Raw genomic sequence first — 17,139 nt, 5'->3', positions numbered from 1 at the left:
GTAGTTATGAGTGCCTCTAAAGAGTGAATGGACTCTTTCAATAAAAGCTATTTTTGCCAAAGCCTAACTGCTGCCCATAAATGGGTTCTTTAGGTTTGTTTTTATTTGTCTTAAAAGAGAGTCAAGTAACACCAGGCCCACAGTGACCCAAGTAACTCAAGCCCCAGGAAATCCAACCCAGTTTGTTCTAAGCAGGGCAGCCCTGCCTGTCTCCAGGAGGCCCAGTGATTTCCTATTGCCTCCTTAAGCACATGAGTACAGCCTGCAAGAACAGACTGCCTTTTATTCTAGTTAGAGTTGGGTCATATTTTATCTGTCCCCTGACTAGTACGTGCTCTTTCTCACCGTGCCTTCTCCCCACGCACCTGGGGGTTTCAAATCTCAGCTTTGATGTTTCTTCCTTGTCTTGCAGCATTCTGGGCTCTGAGGGTGGGGTGCACGCCCACTTTTTTTTCCCACTACACCTGCAATTATTATACTGGCTGACACTCTCCTGTTTCTGCCAGCAGCTTGCTTCCACTGAACTATAAACTCACGTTTACTGCTGGTTACTTAGCATCAAGCACTCTGCCTGGTGTCATAGGAACCAATATTTGTTGAAGCAACCTTCACTTGAGGGGATTTATAATGATTTATGGTCATTTAAGAGATGGAATAATCGAATTATCTTGATTGCTAAAGCTCACGTCTTCCTCACTATATCATACTAGCTTATTTAATTGTCCACCTTACCCACAATATGTGACATTCCCAGAAACTAACACGTGGTTGCTGCATATTATCTTTCTGAAGAGTTATTGTATGTGTACATAAGGAACACATGAAGGAATGACTCTGGCCAGGCAAATTTTTAAAAAATATTTGATATTCTTTTCCTATTCTTTATTGCTTATTTGCCATGGAAACATGTGTAGCGCTGGTAGAAAACTCAGAAGACAATATTTCTGGCTCAGAAAAGAGGCACTATTCTTTAAAAAAAAATACAGCTAGTTTTTTGGATGGGATCTCATTGGTTCAGAATTTTTTTTTTTGCCTCCATGTGTTTTTTTTCTCAATATTTTATGAAGACAACCAAAACATTTTTTGAAAATTATTTAATTTGCTATATTACATGAGCACCCCATACAGATCATGTTTGCTTAAAAATAAGCTAAAATATATATGGATTCTACAGTTATTTCCCAGTTTCTCTTGAGTACCCCTTTTAGTGAATCAATTGGCACAGTACTTGGGAGAAAATCTGTGCTCCTTTGCTTGTCAGTTTCTGGTTCTGTGTGGTCAGTTCGGGAGAGTCCCTTTCTTTTCTCAGGTATATACCATAATCCTGGGTTTCAGATGCTGAAGAGGATGTGTTTCTGCTGAGTTAAATCAAGGTAGTGCACATGCATACAGAATAGGAATCAGGCCTATGAACAAAGCAGTGAGGGAATCAAGCTTCGGCATAGTGGCTGCTGTAAGGCCAGGGTCCAGGAGAAGCAAAGCCAAGTGACAGGTCAAAACCAGCAGCTTCAGTGAGTCCTCTGCATTCTTCTTGTTTCATTCATAAATAATTCCTGCATCTGGAGTTACATAGATCCCTTTATGCTTTAGTGTCAGAATTACAGGCCACCTTTCATCATATACAGCTGTGTTCAGGTGTCTCCCCCAGCCGCCTGAAATTCCCGAAGGGCAGAAACAGCTTAGAGAAGGGACGCAGGGGTTCCCTATTGTCCTTCTCCAGTCTTTTCACCCTTCTGAGTGGCTGATACATTACTAGACTGAAACTCAGTCTTCCTCTTCAACAGGGACCAACATCTTTTACCAAATCTGTGTCATGCCCTCTGTTTAGCCCCCTTGCTAATTTCAACACCGCTGTTCCTTCAGAAGAGGAGTCACCAAATCAAGGGCTTGGTCCAGATCTGGATGGTCACATGTTTATAAATAGAGCCTCCTTGGAATAGGACCACACTCACTGTGCTGTCTACCTTCCATGGCCCTTTCACCAAAGCCAGAATTGAGCAGCTGAAATATAGGCGATATGGTGCCCAACACTTAAATTTATATCAACCCTTTCCGGAAAAGGATTCAGCTACAGTCTTGAAATCAAGTGGAGCTCTGATTATAAGTAATTCTCCATTGAATGCAGCTTCTTTATTTTCCTTTGTCCTTCTTAATCTGTTAATCTGCAGAGAGGAATAAAATCAGGATAAGAATTGAGCAGGTGAAGTTGATATTAATGCATCTATGCATGAGTAATGCACCCATGATTAGTAGTGGATTATTGACAATTTTCCATTTATACTATTTTCATTATGTGAGATCAAAATATGTCTTATGAGGCATGCAGAACTGTGAGGGGGACACCGACAGCATCACTGAAAGCTTTCTACAGAGAAATGGCTTTCCATTCCTTCAATAAATTTATAGTCTGTAATTTTATTTCCTTACATATGGGCCATTAACAGTTGACAGCTGTCAGACAAGGTCATATAAAACGACTCATTAAAGTCATGTTTAAAAAAGTCTAACCAACTGTTTTGTTTCCTATAGTTGGTTACTGACTAACCACTTTGGCAAAAATCCTCTCTTTTCACTTCCTGGGTTCACAGAACAGGCAAATATCCATATGGTAATGAATTTAGTCATATTTGAGAAATTTTTAGCATCCAGGGTAAAAATAAATATAAACTAGATTGATTCAGTAATTGTGTGTGTGTATGTGGTGTAGGAGGGTCTAGGCACAGGGTTTTGTCAAGTTTGAACTACAAAACTTTGCAACGTCTACTTGATTTCCACTGAGTTTAGTTAACTTAAGAATGACTTATGTATAATTGAGGTTATTAATGAATTTTTAATGGGCAAATTTTAGGTAAGAATGTCTACCCTGATAGTTTGACATGAGATCAGTTGTCATTCCATGGTGTGTTGTGTTACTGGGCTTTTGTCCTTCTTCACTGAAGATTAATGGTAATTACTTGTATTATTGGGAAAATTGGCTCTAAATTGTATCTATCTTGCAAGATTTTGTTGTTCCAGAATATTCTTGATCTGTTTAGTAAACTTTTTTCTGAATTACATGACTTTAACATTAATAGCTGAGTTTATAGTGTTTGCATGATACACTCATTCAAAGTAGCCTTTAGTATTCACCACATTTTAAAAATTGATGCAGTCCCTCTACTAGTCAATTCAGGCTGTCATATAAAATACCTTAGACTGGGTGGCTTACCCAACAGAAATTCATCTTCTCACAGTTCTGGAGGATGGCAGTCCAAGTTCAAGGGGCTGGCTGATTCGATTTCTGCTGAGGGCTCTCTTCCTAGCTTGTATACAGCTGGCCACCTTCTAGGTCTGACCTCATGAGGTCTTTCCTCAGGGAGAGAGGGAGACAGAGAGAGAAGGAAGAGGAGGGGGAGAGAGAGGGAGAACTTTAAATACAAGACTTCATTTCTTTGAAGAAATTCTCATATTTGATAATTGTCTAATGAATCATTTCCTCTATTGTCATTGAGAATATAAATTCAGAATTCTGGGTCCTTTTTGCTTTCTCACCTAAAGTAAAACAATATTACTCTAGAGAGATCCTATCCCACACATTTTTCCAGAATAATAAGAAACTAAGAACAAAACACTTTGCCTTCCCTTTACAAAATCTTCACTGGTAAATATGAAGCAGATTTGTGAAAACTGAATCCAAAGTCTAGAATTAATTGTTTCACCTTCTCTTTCAAAAGATAAAATATGCTTTACCTGAGGGATAAAATTTCTGTTGAAGGTTTATTCTTAAATTTGTGAATAAAAAGAGAAGCCCAAATTTGTATAATAATAATAATTGCAGAATTGGTTCACTTTCGTACTTTTAAAATATGCTATCAAAAGGAAAGAAAATTCTATTCTGATTAAGACTGGAAATCATTTCTAATTTACTGGTGTATTATTTTGACTGATTTTCACCTTATAAAATCAACAAAGGAATTAGAGCATTTATAAAATTCAAAATAAAAACTGTATGTCATGGAAGAGAAATAAGAAAATGCTTGAATAAATTCCAAATATTTAAAAAATCAATAAGTAGAAAAATTTTCATGATGCCTTTTATTGCATGATGCAATAAGTTTTATAAGTAATAATAAAAGTATTATTAAAGAAATGCCCATTACTGTGTGTATAGGATCTATAGGGAAATAAAAAGAGAGGCTTTTTCTTAGGGGGAACATACCCAGAAAACCATATTAATCATTAAAAATACACTCAGAGCCACTGACTTTATATAACAGTCAATATGTGTATCAAAACAGTGAAACACTAACTTGTAATTTTAGATATTTCAAGTGTTCAAATACTGTTTAAAGAAGACATTTCACGTTTAATTTAGCTCTTTTGTGAAATAAAAATAGGTCAATATTAGAAACTAAATTAAAATATGACTTTAGAAAACTTTCCCTGAAAGATAATTCATATATTTGATACAAAAAATATTATACTTGCTTTCACTCACCTTTCCTCACTATGTTCTGTGCAGTTGATGTGACTCAGTCCATAGTGAAGGAGTCTGTCTTACTTTTGTACATCAAATTTATGCATGTGGAATGCTATGGATAAATCTAAAAACAGGAACAGATCACGACAGTTATAACTAGAAGTTTCATGTTATCTAAGTTAATAAAAATAAGAGGCTTAATATTAAATCACTTCAAAAACATTGGATTCTTTTTCTAATGTAAAAGCAATAAAATTTTAATTTACATCCAATCATCTCATTTTCTCAAAAATGTTAATGTTTATAATAACAATACTTAAAAAAAATTTTTTTCAATGAGGAAGGGAAGCTTTTCTGTCCCTAACATAAATTTAACATATGATTTCCTTGGAATATTAAACTCCCAATGTCAAAAAGTGAATGGTAATAGTATCATTTAAAAATTTTTAATTGTGGTAAAATATATATAAAATGAAATGTACCAGATTGCCCATTATTAAGTGTTCAGTTAAGTGGCTAAGCACATTCATATTGTTTTCCTACCATCCTACTGTCCATTCACAGAACCCTTCATCTGGCAAAACTGAAACTGTATCTGTTGCATATATCTCCTCATTAGCCTCCTGTACCCTCTTAACAACCATTTCACTTCTTGTCTCCGAACACTAAGTATTTCATAAAGGTGGAGTCACACAGTATTTGTCCTTTTGTGATTGGTTCATTTGCTATATCATTGTGACCTCAAGGTTTATTAGTGTTGTGCCTGTGTCAAAATTTCCTCTTTTTTTTCAGTGCTGAAGACTATTCTATTGATGTAGAAGCCAAATTTTGTTTATCTATGTACTTATCGATGGACTCAAGTTGCTTCCACCTGTTGGCTGTTGCAAATGATGATACTGTGAACATGGGTGCATACAGCTCTTTGCACCTCCACTTTCAGTCCTTTTGGATGTGTACCCAGAAGTGACATTGCTGGATCACATGATAGTTCTATTGTGAATTTTTTGAGAAATCTCTATAACTTTTCCCATAGTGGCTGCATCCTTGTACATTCCTACTAACAGAGCACAAGGGCTCTGATTTCTCCACATGCTTGCCAACACTTAATTTCTTTGGTTTGTTTGTCTTAATAGTGGCCATCCTGACAAATATGAGCTGGTACCTCAGTGTGGTTTTGATTTACGTTTCCCTAATAATTAACAAAGCTAAACATCTTTGCATATGCTTTTTGGCCATTCTTCTTTGGAGAAATGTTTATTCAAGTCCTTTGCCCATTTTTAAATTAGGTCTTTTGCTTGTCTGGGGTGAGTTGTAGGGGTTCTTTATGGAGTCCGGGTATTAACCTTTATCAGATGTAGGATATGAAAATATTTTTCTCCCATTCCAGGTATTGTGTTCAGACTCTATCGATGTGTCTTGTGATGCACAGAAGTTTTCATTTAGACATAGGCCAATTTACTGAGGCCTTTTTCCATTTGTTACCTGTACTGATGTCAACCCTAAGAAATCATTGCCAAACCCAGGGTCCTGTAACTTTTACTTTATGCTTTCTTCTAAGAGTTTCATAGTTTCAGTGCTTATATGTATGTCTTTGATCCATTTTGATTTAAAGTTTGTATATAGTACAAGTAAGTGTCCAATGCTGCTCTTTTGCAGGGAAATATTCAGTTTTCCAGGCACCATTTATTGGAAAGACTGTCCTTTCCTCATTAAGTGGTCTTGACATTCTTATCGCAAACCATTTAACCATACATGTGAGGGTATACTTTGGGAGCTTCTACCCTATTCAAATGATCTACATGGTTTTCTTTCTACTGTTATCAGCCAGTTTTGATTTTGTAGCTTTGTAAAATACCTTTTGGAACTTTGTGATAGCTCCAAATTTGTTATTATTTTTAATTTTTTTAAATTTTGATATCATTGATATACAATTACATGAGCAACATTGTGATTACTAGATTCCCCCCATTATCAAGTCCCCACCACATATCCCATTACAGCCACTGTCCATCAGCATAGTAAGATGCTATAGAATCACTACTTGTCTTCTCTGTGCTATACTGCCTTCCCCCAGGTTATGTGTGCTAATCTTAAGGCCCCTTTTTCCCCTTATCCCTCCCTTCTCACCCATCCCACCCCCAGTCCCTTTCCCTTTGGCAACTGTTAGTCCATTCTTGGGACCTGTAAGTATGCTGCTGTTTTGTTCCTTCAGGTTTGTTTTGTTCTTATGCTCCACAAATGAGTAAAATCATTTGGTACTTCTCTTTCTCCACCTGGCTTATTTTACTGAGCATAATACTCTCTAGCTCCATCCATGTTGTTGCAAATGGTAGGATTTGTTTTCTTCTTATGGCTGAATAATAGTCCATTGTGTATATGTACCACATCTTCTTCTTTATCCATTCATCTGCTGATGGACACTTAGGTTGCTTCCATTTCTTGGCTATTGTAAATAGTGCTGCGATAAACATAGGGGTGCATCTGTCTTTCTCAAACTTGGTTGCTGCGTTCTTAGGGTAAATTCCTAGGAGTGGAATTCCTGGATCAAATGGTAGGTGTGTTTTGAGCATTATGATTAACCTCCATACTGCTTTCCACAATGGTTGAACTAATTTACATTCCCACCAGCAGTGTAGGAGGGTTCCTCTTTCTCCACAGCCTCACCAACATTTGCTGTTGTTTGTCTTTTAGATGGCAGCCATCCTTTCTGGTGTGAGGTGATATCTCATAGTAGTTTTAATTTGCATTTCTCTGATAATTAGCGATATGGAGCATCTTTTCATGTGTCTGTTGGCCATCTGTATTTCTTTTTTGGAGAACTGTCTGTTCAGTTCCTCTGCCCATTTTTTAATTGGATTATTTGGTTTTTGTTTGTTGAGGCATGTGAGCTCTTTATATATTCTGGACGTCAAGCCTTTATCGGATGTGTCATTTACAAATATATTCTCCCATACTGTAGGGTTCCTTCTTGTTCTATTGATGGTGTCTTTTGCTGTACAGAAGCTTTACAGCTTAATATAGTCCCACTTGTTCATTTTTGCTGTTGTTTTCCTTGCCCAGGGAGATATGTTCAAGAAGAGGTCACTCATGTTTATGTCTAAAAGGTTTTTGCCTATGTTTTTTTCTAAGAGTTTTATGGTTTCATGACTTACATTCAGGTCTTTCATCCATTTTGAATTTACTTTTGTGTATGGGGTAAGCCAATGGTCCAGTTTCATTCTCCTATATGTAGCTGTCCAGTTTTGCCAGCACCATGTGTTGAAGAGACTGTCATTTCACCATTGTATGTCCATGGCTCCTTTATCAAATATTAATTGACCATATATGTTTGGGTTAATGTCTGGAGTCTCTAATCTGTACCACTGGTCTGTGGCTCTGTTCTTGTGCCAGTACCAAATTGTCTTCATTACTATGGCTTTGTAGTAGAGCTTGAAGTTGGGGAGTGAGATCCCCCCTACTTTATTCTTCTTTTTCAGGATTGCTTTGGCTATTTGGGGTCTTTGGTGTTTCCATATGAATTTTTGAATTATTTGTTCCAGTTCATTGAGGAATGTTGCTGGTAATTTGATAGGGATTGCATCAAATGTGTATATTACTTTGGGAAGGATGGCCATTTTGATGATATTAATTCTTCCTAGCCATGAGCATGGGATGAGTTTCCATTTGTTAGTGTCCCCTTTAATTTCTTTTAAGAGTGACTTGTAGTTTCCAGGGTATAGGTCTTTCACTTCTTTGGTTAGGTTTATTCCTAGGTACTTTATTCTTTTTGATGCAATTGTGAATGGAATTGTTTTCCTGATTTCTCTTTCTATTGGTTCATTGTTAGTGTATAGGAAAGCTACAGATTTCTGTGTGATAATTTTGTATCCTGCAACTTTGCTGTATTCCGATATCAGTTCTAGTAGTTTTGGAGTGGAGTCTTTAGAGTTTTTTATGTACAGTATCATATCATCTGCAAATAGTGACAGTTTAACTTCTTCTTTACCAATCTGGATTCCTTGTATTTCTTTGTTTTGTCTGATTGCCGTGGCTAGGACCTCCAGTACTATGTTAAATAACAGTGGGGAGAGTGGGCATCCCTGTCTGGTTCCCGATCTCAGAGGAAAATCTTTCAGCTTCTCGCTGTTCAGTATACTGTTGGCTGTGGGTTTATGATATATGGCCTTTATTATGTTGAGGTACTTGCCCGCTATTCCCATTTTGCTGAGAGTTTTTATCATGAATGGATGTTGAATTTTGTCAAATGCTTTTCCAGCATCTATGGAGATGATCAGGTGATTTTTGTCTTTCTTTTTGTTGATGTGGTGGATGATGTTGATGGATTTTCGAATGTTGTACCATCCTTGCATCCCTGGGATGAATCCCAGTTGTTCATGGTGTATGATCCTTTTGATATGCTGTTGAATTCTGTTTGCTAATATTTTATTTAGTATTTTTGCATCTACATTCATCAGAGATATTGGTCTGTAATTTTTTTTTTGGTGGGGTCTTTGCCTTGTTTTGGTATTGGGGTGATGTTGGCTTCATAGAATGAGTTTGGGAGTATTCGCTCCTCTTCTATTTTTTGGAACACTTTAAGGAGAATGGGTATTATGTCTTCTCTGTGTGTCTGATAAAATTCCAAGGTAAATCCGTTCAGCCCCGGGGTTTTGTTCCTGGTTAGTTTTTTGATTACCGTTTCAATTTCTTTGCTCATAATTGATTTGTTTAACTTTTGTGTTTCTTCCTTGGTCAGTCGTGGGAGGTTGTATTTTTCTAGGAAGTTGTCCATTTCTTCTGTGTTTTCCAGCTTGTTGGCATATAGGTTTTCATAGTAGTCTTTCATAATTCTTTCAAATTTCAAATTCCAAAATTCAAATTCTTGTGTATTTCTGTGGAGTCTGTCATGATTTTTCCATTCTCCTTTCTGATTCTGTTGATTTGTGTTGATTCTCTTTTTCTCCTAATAAGTTTGGCTAGAGGCTTATCTATTTTGTTTATTTTCTCAAAGAACCAGCTCTTGGTTTTGTTGATTTTTGCTATTGTTTTATTCTTCTCAATTTTGTTTATTTCTTCTCTGATCTTTATTATGTCCCTCCTTCTGCCGACTTTAGGCCTCATTTGTTCTTCTTTTTACAGTTTCGATAATTGTGATGTTAGACTATTCATTTGGGATTGTTCTTCCTTCTTCAAGTATGCCTGGATCGCTATATACTTTCCTCTTAAGACTGCTTTCTCTGCGTCCCACAGAAGTTGGGGCTTTGTGTTGTTGTCATTTGTTTCTATATATTCCTTGATATCTGTTTTGATTTGTTCGTTGATCCATTGATTACTTAGAAGCATGTTGTTAAGCCTCCATGTGTTTGTGAGCCTTTTTGTTTTCTTTGTAGAATTTATTTCTAGTTTTATACCTTTGTGGTCTGAAAAACTGGTTGGTAGAATTTCAATATTTTGGAATTTACTGAGGCTCTTTTTGTGGGCTAGTATGTGGTCTATTCTGGAGAATGTTCCATGTGCACTTGAGAAGAATGTATATCCTGTTGCTTTTGGATGTAGAGTTCTATAGATGTCTATTAGGTCCATCTGTTCTAGTGTGTTGTTCAGTGCCTGTGTGTCCTTACTTATTTTCTGCCCGGTGGATCTATCCTTTGGGGTGAGTGGTGTGTTGAAGTCTCCTAATATGAATGCATTGCAGTCTATTTCCCCCTTTAGTTCTGTTAGTATTTGTTTCACATATGCTGGTGCTCCTGTGTTGGGTGCATATATATTTATAATGGTTATATCCTCTTGTTGGACTGAGCCCTTTATCATTATGTAGTGTCCTTCTTTATCTCTTGTTACTTTCTTTGTTTTGAAGTTTATTTCGTCTGATATTAGTACTGCAACCCCTCCTTTCTTCTCACTGTTGTTTGCCTGAAATATGTTTTTCCATCCCTTGACTTTTAGTCTGTGCATGTCTTTGGGTTTGAGGTGAGTTTCTTCTAAGCAGCATATAGATGGGTCTTGCTTTTTTATCCATTCTATTACTCTGTGCCTTTTGATTGGTGCATTAAGCCCATTTACATTTAGGGTGACTATTGAGAGATATGTACTTATTGCCATTGCAGGCTTTAGATGCATGGTTACCAAAGGTTCAAGGTTAGCTTCTTTAGCATCTTACTGCCTAACTTAGCTCGCTTATTGAGCTGTTATATACACTGTCTGGAGATTCTTTTCTTCTCTCCCTTCTTATTCTTCCTCCTCCATTCTTCATATGTTGTGTGTTTTGTTCTGTGCTCTTCTTAGGAGTGCTCCCATCTAGAGCAGTCCCTGTAAGATGCCCTGTAGAGGTGGTTTGCGGGAAGCAAATTCCCTCAGCTTTTGCTTGTCTGGGAATTGTTTAATCCCGCCATCATATTTAAATGATAGTCGTGCTGGATACAGTATCATTGGTTCAAGGCCCTTCTGTTTCATTGTAATTAAATATATTATGCCATTCTCTTCTGGCCTGTAGGGTTTTTGTTGAGAAGTCTGATGATAATAGCCTGATGGGTTTTCCTTTATAGGTGACCTTTTTCTCTCTAGCTGCCTTTAAAACTCTTTCCTTGTCCTTGATCCTTGCCATTTTAATTATTATGTGTCTTGGTGTTGTCCTCCTTGGATCCTTTCTTTTGGGGGTTCTGTGTATTTCCGTGGTCTGTTCGATTATTTCCTCCCCCAGTTTGGGAAAGTTTTCAGCAATTATTTCCTTAAAGACACTTTCTATCCCTTTTCCTCTCTCTTCTTCTTCTGGTACCCCTATAATACAGATATTGCTCCTTTTGGATTGGTCACATAGTTCTCTTAGTATTGTTTCTTTCCTGGAGATCCTTTTATCTCTCTCTATGTCAGCTTCTATACGTTCCTGTTCTCTGTTTTCTATTCCTTCAATGGCCTCTTGCATCTTATCCATTCTGCTTATACATCCTTTCAGGGTTTGTTTCACTTCTGTGATCTCCTTCCTGACATCTGTGATCTCCCTCCGGACTTCATCCCACTGCTCTTGCATTTTTCTCTGCGTCTCCATCAACATGTTCATGATTTTTATTTTGAATTCTTTTTCAGGAAGACTCATTAGGTCTGTCTCCTTCTCAGGGGTTGACTCTGTGATCTTTGTCTGCCTGTAGTTTTGCCTTTTCATGGTGATAGAGATAGTTTGCAGAGCTGGTACGAGTGACGGCTGGAAGAGCTTTCCTCCTTGTTGGTTTGTGGCCTTCCTCTCCTGGGAGAACTCCGACCTCTAGCGGTTTGTGCTGGGCAGCTGCGTGCTGACAGGGGCACATAGACAGGGCTTCTGCTTCCTGCCTGGCTGCTGCTCCAAAAAGGGTGGAGCCCCGTTGGAGGGGGAGTGGCCGGGAGGCTATTTATCTCTGTAAGGGACCTCCATGCTCCCTGCTGCCCAGGGGGTTAGAGTGCCCAGAGATCCCCAGATTCCCTGCCTCTGGACTAAGTGTCCTGTCCTGCCCCTTTAAGACTTCCAAAAAGCAGTCTCCAAACCAAAACAACAGCAACAACAACAACAAAATTAAATAAATAATTAAAAAAAGAAAAAAAGAAAAAAATGAAAAATGCACGATTTTCTTTGTCCTCAGTCGCCAGTCTCAGGCACCCACTCACTGGTCTTGCTGCCCTGTTTCCCTAGTATTGGGGTCCCTGTCCCTTTAAGACTTCCAAAAAGCACTCGCCAAAAAAAAAAAAGAGGAGAAAAAAAAATGGCCACTCTCGTTTCTTTTTTCTCCCGCGTCGGCCTCAGGCACCCTGTCACCTCACCAGTCCTGCCACCCTGTTTCCCTAGTATCCAGGACCCCACGTATGCACTGTGTCTGCACTCTGGTGCGGATGGCTGGGGCTGGGTGTTCAGCAGTCCTGGGCTCCTTCTCCCTCCCGCTCAGACGTCTCTTCTCCCCCCCCCCGGAGCTGGGGGGAGGGGCGTTCGGGTCCCACCAGGCCAGGGCTTGTATCTTACCCCCTTTGCGATGTGCTGGGTTCTCGCAGGTGTGGATGTGGTCTGGATGTTGTCCTGTGTCCTCTGGTCTCTATTTTAGGAAGAGTTGTCTTTGCTATATTTTCTTAGATATATGTGGTTTTGGGAGGAGATTTCTGCTGCTCTACTCACGCCACCATCTTGGCTCCGCCTCCCTATTTTGAGTTTTTTTAAGAACCTCCATACTGCTTTCCACAATGGTTGAACTAGTTTACATTCCCACCAGCAGAGTATCAGGGCTCCCCTTTCTCCGCATCCTCACCAGCACTTGTTGTTCTTATTCTTTTCTATGTTGGCTATCCTAACTGGTGTGAGATGGTATCTCATTGTGGTTTTAATTTGCATTTCCCTGATAATTAGTGATGTAAAGCTTCTTTTCATGTGCCTGTTGGCCATCTGAATTTCTTCCTTGGAGAATTGTCTGTTCATATCATCCACCCATTTTTTAATAGGGTTATTTGTTTTTTGGGTGCTGAGGCATATGAGTTCTTTATATATTTTGGATGTTAACCCCTTGTCAGATATTTCATTTACAAATATATTCTCCCATACTGTAGGATGTCTTTTTGTTCTGCTGATCGTGTCATTTGCTGTACAGAAGCTTTTTTGCATGATGTAGTCCCATTTGTTCAGTCCCATTGAGATGCATTCAGGAAAAAGTTGCTCATGTTCATATTCAAGAGATTTTTGCCTTTTTTATCCTCTAAGAGTTTTATCATTCAAATCTGTTCTTTTTCAAGACCATTTTGTCTAAACAGAGTCCCTTGAGATTCCATATGAATTTCAGGAAAATATTTTTCTGTTTCTGCAGTCTGGATTTTGACAGGAACTACATCAAATCTGTGGTATTAATATTGGTACTTATTATATTAATTATAATATTAATAAGTATCGATATTTTAACAGTATTAAATCTCCCAATCCATGAACTCAGGGTCTCCTCTAGTGTATTGGTCCTTCTTTAATTTCTCCCAGCAGTGTTTATTCCTAGGTATTCTGTTCTTTCTTATGCTATTGTAAATGGTATTGTTTTTTTAATTTCCTTGTCAGATTTTTCATTGTTAGTACATAGAAATGTAACTGCTTTTTATGTGTTGAATTTGTGTTCTATAACTGCTGAATTCATTTCTTAGGTCTGCCAGATTTGTTGGTAAAATCTTTAGTTTTCAACATATAAGATCATGTTATCTGTGAAAAGAGACAACTTTACCTCTTCCTCCATATTTGAATGCCTTTCTAGGTATATTTTAAATTACAATATCACTATTTAAAACAATATGTCTCTTGACTATCATTAAAACTTATAATATTCAGTCTAAGATTATCACAGGCAACTAGAATTTTTTATCCAGATTTAACATATATTTTGAAAAAGAAAAGTTGTAATATCGAGTTATTTTGGCAACCAGTCTGATTGGCCTCATGAACCTATTTCCTGAAATTATTTTAAGTAGTCATTTAAACAAAAAATCTCCACATGTTACTAATTTAAATAAATGTTCATAGCTTTTTCAGGCCTTCCTGAACCATATGTGGATATTTAAATTGAAGCAACTCTCAATAACCATATCCCATATGGGGAAACAAGCTTAGACTACATTACTTTACTTAAAAAAAAAATTCCTAAAAGAACTGGGTATAGTGTTTTGGGAATTGGGTAATTCTCTTCCTGGTCCAATTTTCTCCAATTAAAGGCCAAATTTTCTCCAATTAAAACTGATAATATTCAGAACCTTAGGTAGTGCACTTGCATAGTTGCAACACAAGAATGCACCTTTATTTTCTACATAAGCTTCATCAGAGAATAAAATTGTGGTTTTCTATTATTCTTAAAAATATATATGGTTTTTATCATTATATTTTATGACTATTTTGCCAAATAATGTGATTTATTTAGCATATGATATTTATGTCCTTGAGACACGAGATGTTAAACAGTAAATTTGCACTTGCAAAAGGTTTTCCCATCAAGCCTTTTAAATGTGTGTGAAAGCTGATATGTAGAATAGAAAGCTAATTACATAAATTAATTCAGTATGGATTTATTTAAATTTTACAGTAATTTGACTTTTAAGAATTTTTCCTATACTTACAGTAACACAAGCATGCAAATATATATACATATATACATAAATATACACTCATTTTATATATATAAAGGATTTCTCTGCAAATGTTTATAATACTGTAAGTCTGAAACTGTTCAATAAACATTAAATGACCATCAATAAGTTACATATCTATATCTATAAAATGTATGAAAAAGAAGTGCAATATTGTTTATTTTAAACCATTTCAGAAAATACTCATTTTCTAAAAATAATGTGTATTAGTTTATTTAAATTTTTCTTGTGTGTTTGTTAATACCTAGTATGCTACCTTAAGAAAAAAAACATTAGGTACATAATAAGTCTTAATGTGATTATACCTCAGGAAGAGTTTTGGTGTGGAAATATTCAGAGCAAAATTGTAATAAAAATGTAAAATTTTAATAACTTAAAATGCAGTTTTTAATATATTTTCTTTCTGCTGTTGACTGTCAATGCCATATACGAGGACAAGACCTATATCTATATAGGTATAAATATAAACGAATTTCAAAGCAGTTTTTAAAAACTTATTATTCAATACTGGTGAAGTCTATGAATAAGCTTTACTTAAGAAATATATCCTAGGGCAGATAGTGTGGCATTTTTTTTAAGTAAAACATCGCAAAAGCAATTTGCACCATGAATAACTTTACATCAGGTCTCCCCTCTACCTTGGATTTAAAAGGATCATTAACTTTATTGCAAATGTAAGCAGGTGGTATGAATCGAGGATGAACATTTTAAAAACATGAGCCCTTGACATTCCTCGTGGAAACACTGTGACCGAGCAGCTGGAAGAGTGAGTGCCACCATTTACTTGGAGCTTGCAGCCAGCCAGGTAGTGGGGCTGACCCTCCGCCCTGGGAAACCGTGGGTCTGGCCTCACCTCATCTGGGACGCCTGAAAGCTGCACGGAAGCCTGTGGTTTCTGCCTGGTGACCATCTCTGACACTCTTCAGATTCCTTCCCTCTCAGGGATGGAGGAGAAGTTCTAGCCCGGCACTCATTCCTGAGGATCACTAAGCAGTTCCTTAATTTTGCTACATGTTAAGCAACAGTGTCCTGGGGCAGCAGTAAGGGCCGCAGAGGATCCTGATGTGTAATGTTGGCTTATGTGTAAATGGTTGATTTCAAGCTACTAATGTGTAGTTCCTGAATGGGCATGGGGTAGGAAAGAGACAAGATTAATTGGCTCAGGTAAGCATTGCTATCCACTCCCGCACATCCCTGATTCTTGACTGGACTCTCCGTGCTTCATTATAGACCCTGAAACCGTTATTTTGTTAGATTTTACAATGACTTCTTTATCATATACACTACAAACTCGTGTGTAAACACTTGTTCAGGGTAATTATATATATACACAAGTATAGTTACAGAAAACATATATTATGTATTACACCACACAATATTAACAGAGATGAATATAACATAGAATAATACACACACATGTAGTTTTCTCTCCTGATTTGAAGGCAGCAGCTGAGGCAGGATACAGTCTAGCCTTTGCTCTAAATGAGGGCCCTTGAAGCAGCGCAGCCCAGTGAGTGGTCACTGAGACCTGGCAAGCCATCTTGGGAAGAGCAAACAGCCTGACCCTGACCCTGATGTGGGTTAATATTTCCTACTGGGAGGAAAATAATCTTCCCAAAATTGTCTAATAAAATTGTACCTCTCAACTTGTCAGATAACAGAATTAGAAATAGCAGTGACCGCTTACAATATCTTTTTAAGTGGATAAGAAGTTATTCTCACAAAGGGCTTTAAATGCAATCCCAGCTCCAGGAAAATTTTATTAACAAATCAGATAATCTTGATTTTCTTTCTAAAGCATCTCTGAATGAGGTTAGATATATGATCTTTATTTAAGTTATCATAATCCCATTACAAGAGCCCAAAGCATAAAATAGACTAACTGCACTGCTAGGCTCTCAACAAGACTGTCTGGGCACAGCTCCTGGACTGCTTTCTCTGATGAGAGACTGGGGTGTCTTCCACCGCCGGCCATTCCTGGTGCTAACTTAGCCCTTTGGGACTTTAGGATGATTGGCAGTAGGGAGGGTATAAAAAAAAATTCTGTTCGGACAATGACTCTGGTTTTTACATTTTTTCAGATTTTTCATTTACAATCAATAGTGTCTGCCACTAACTGGGCCTCTTTTAAAAACAGTTCATTTCAATCATAACTGTAGTCATGAAGTACATTTGTAGAAACCAAAATGTTAGTTTCTACATGAAAAAAGTCAGGTACCAAAAGGGTTGTAAAATTACATAATCTTTATTACTTCACAGAGCATATTTATAAAAAATAATTAACTTTTTAAAGTAGTCGTTTTTATGCATTTCTTTCCTTGCAGCTTTAGTTTTATAGAAATGTTTGTAAACAGACATTGCTTCTATCATAAAAAAACACTAATCATTCTAATAAATGTTCTGTATCAATTTAGCCCCTATTGCAAGACTCTGTTGCCAATTAAGTAAACTGCATGACCCCAAGGTTATATGACAAATGCTATAGAAAATACTAGAAAAATAACCAAGGGACCTTAAAGAGTAAGCACATTTTTTCAAAATTCCAATGGGTTGAAGGAAGTACTTAAACACCAAGA

General features: G+C 37.2%; 1 long non-coding RNA gene across 1 annotated transcript; it reads right to left on the bottom strand.

Moving 5' to 3' along the window:
- Positions 1–1,075: 1,075 nt before the first annotated feature.
- LOC140844792 (uncharacterized) lies at positions 1,076–4,752 on the bottom strand. Its single transcript, XR_012123290.1, has 3 exons — positions 4,478–4,752; positions 3,209–3,345; positions 1,076–2,162 (listed from the first exon to the last, which is right to left on the bottom strand). It is a non-coding gene; the product is annotated as an uncharacterized lncRNA (long non-coding RNA).
- Between the last annotated feature and the right edge of the window lie 12,387 nt (positions 4,753–17,139).

Source organism: Manis javanica, chromosome 12, assembly GCF_040802235.1.
Source record: "Manis javanica isolate MJ-LG chromosome 12, MJ_LKY, whole genome shotgun sequence".
Classification (NCBI taxonomy): domain Eukaryota; kingdom Metazoa; phylum Chordata; class Mammalia; order Pholidota; family Manidae; genus Manis; species Manis javanica.
Note: the sequence above shows the minus strand (reverse complement) of the source record. Positions and strands in the feature narration are given on the sequence as shown.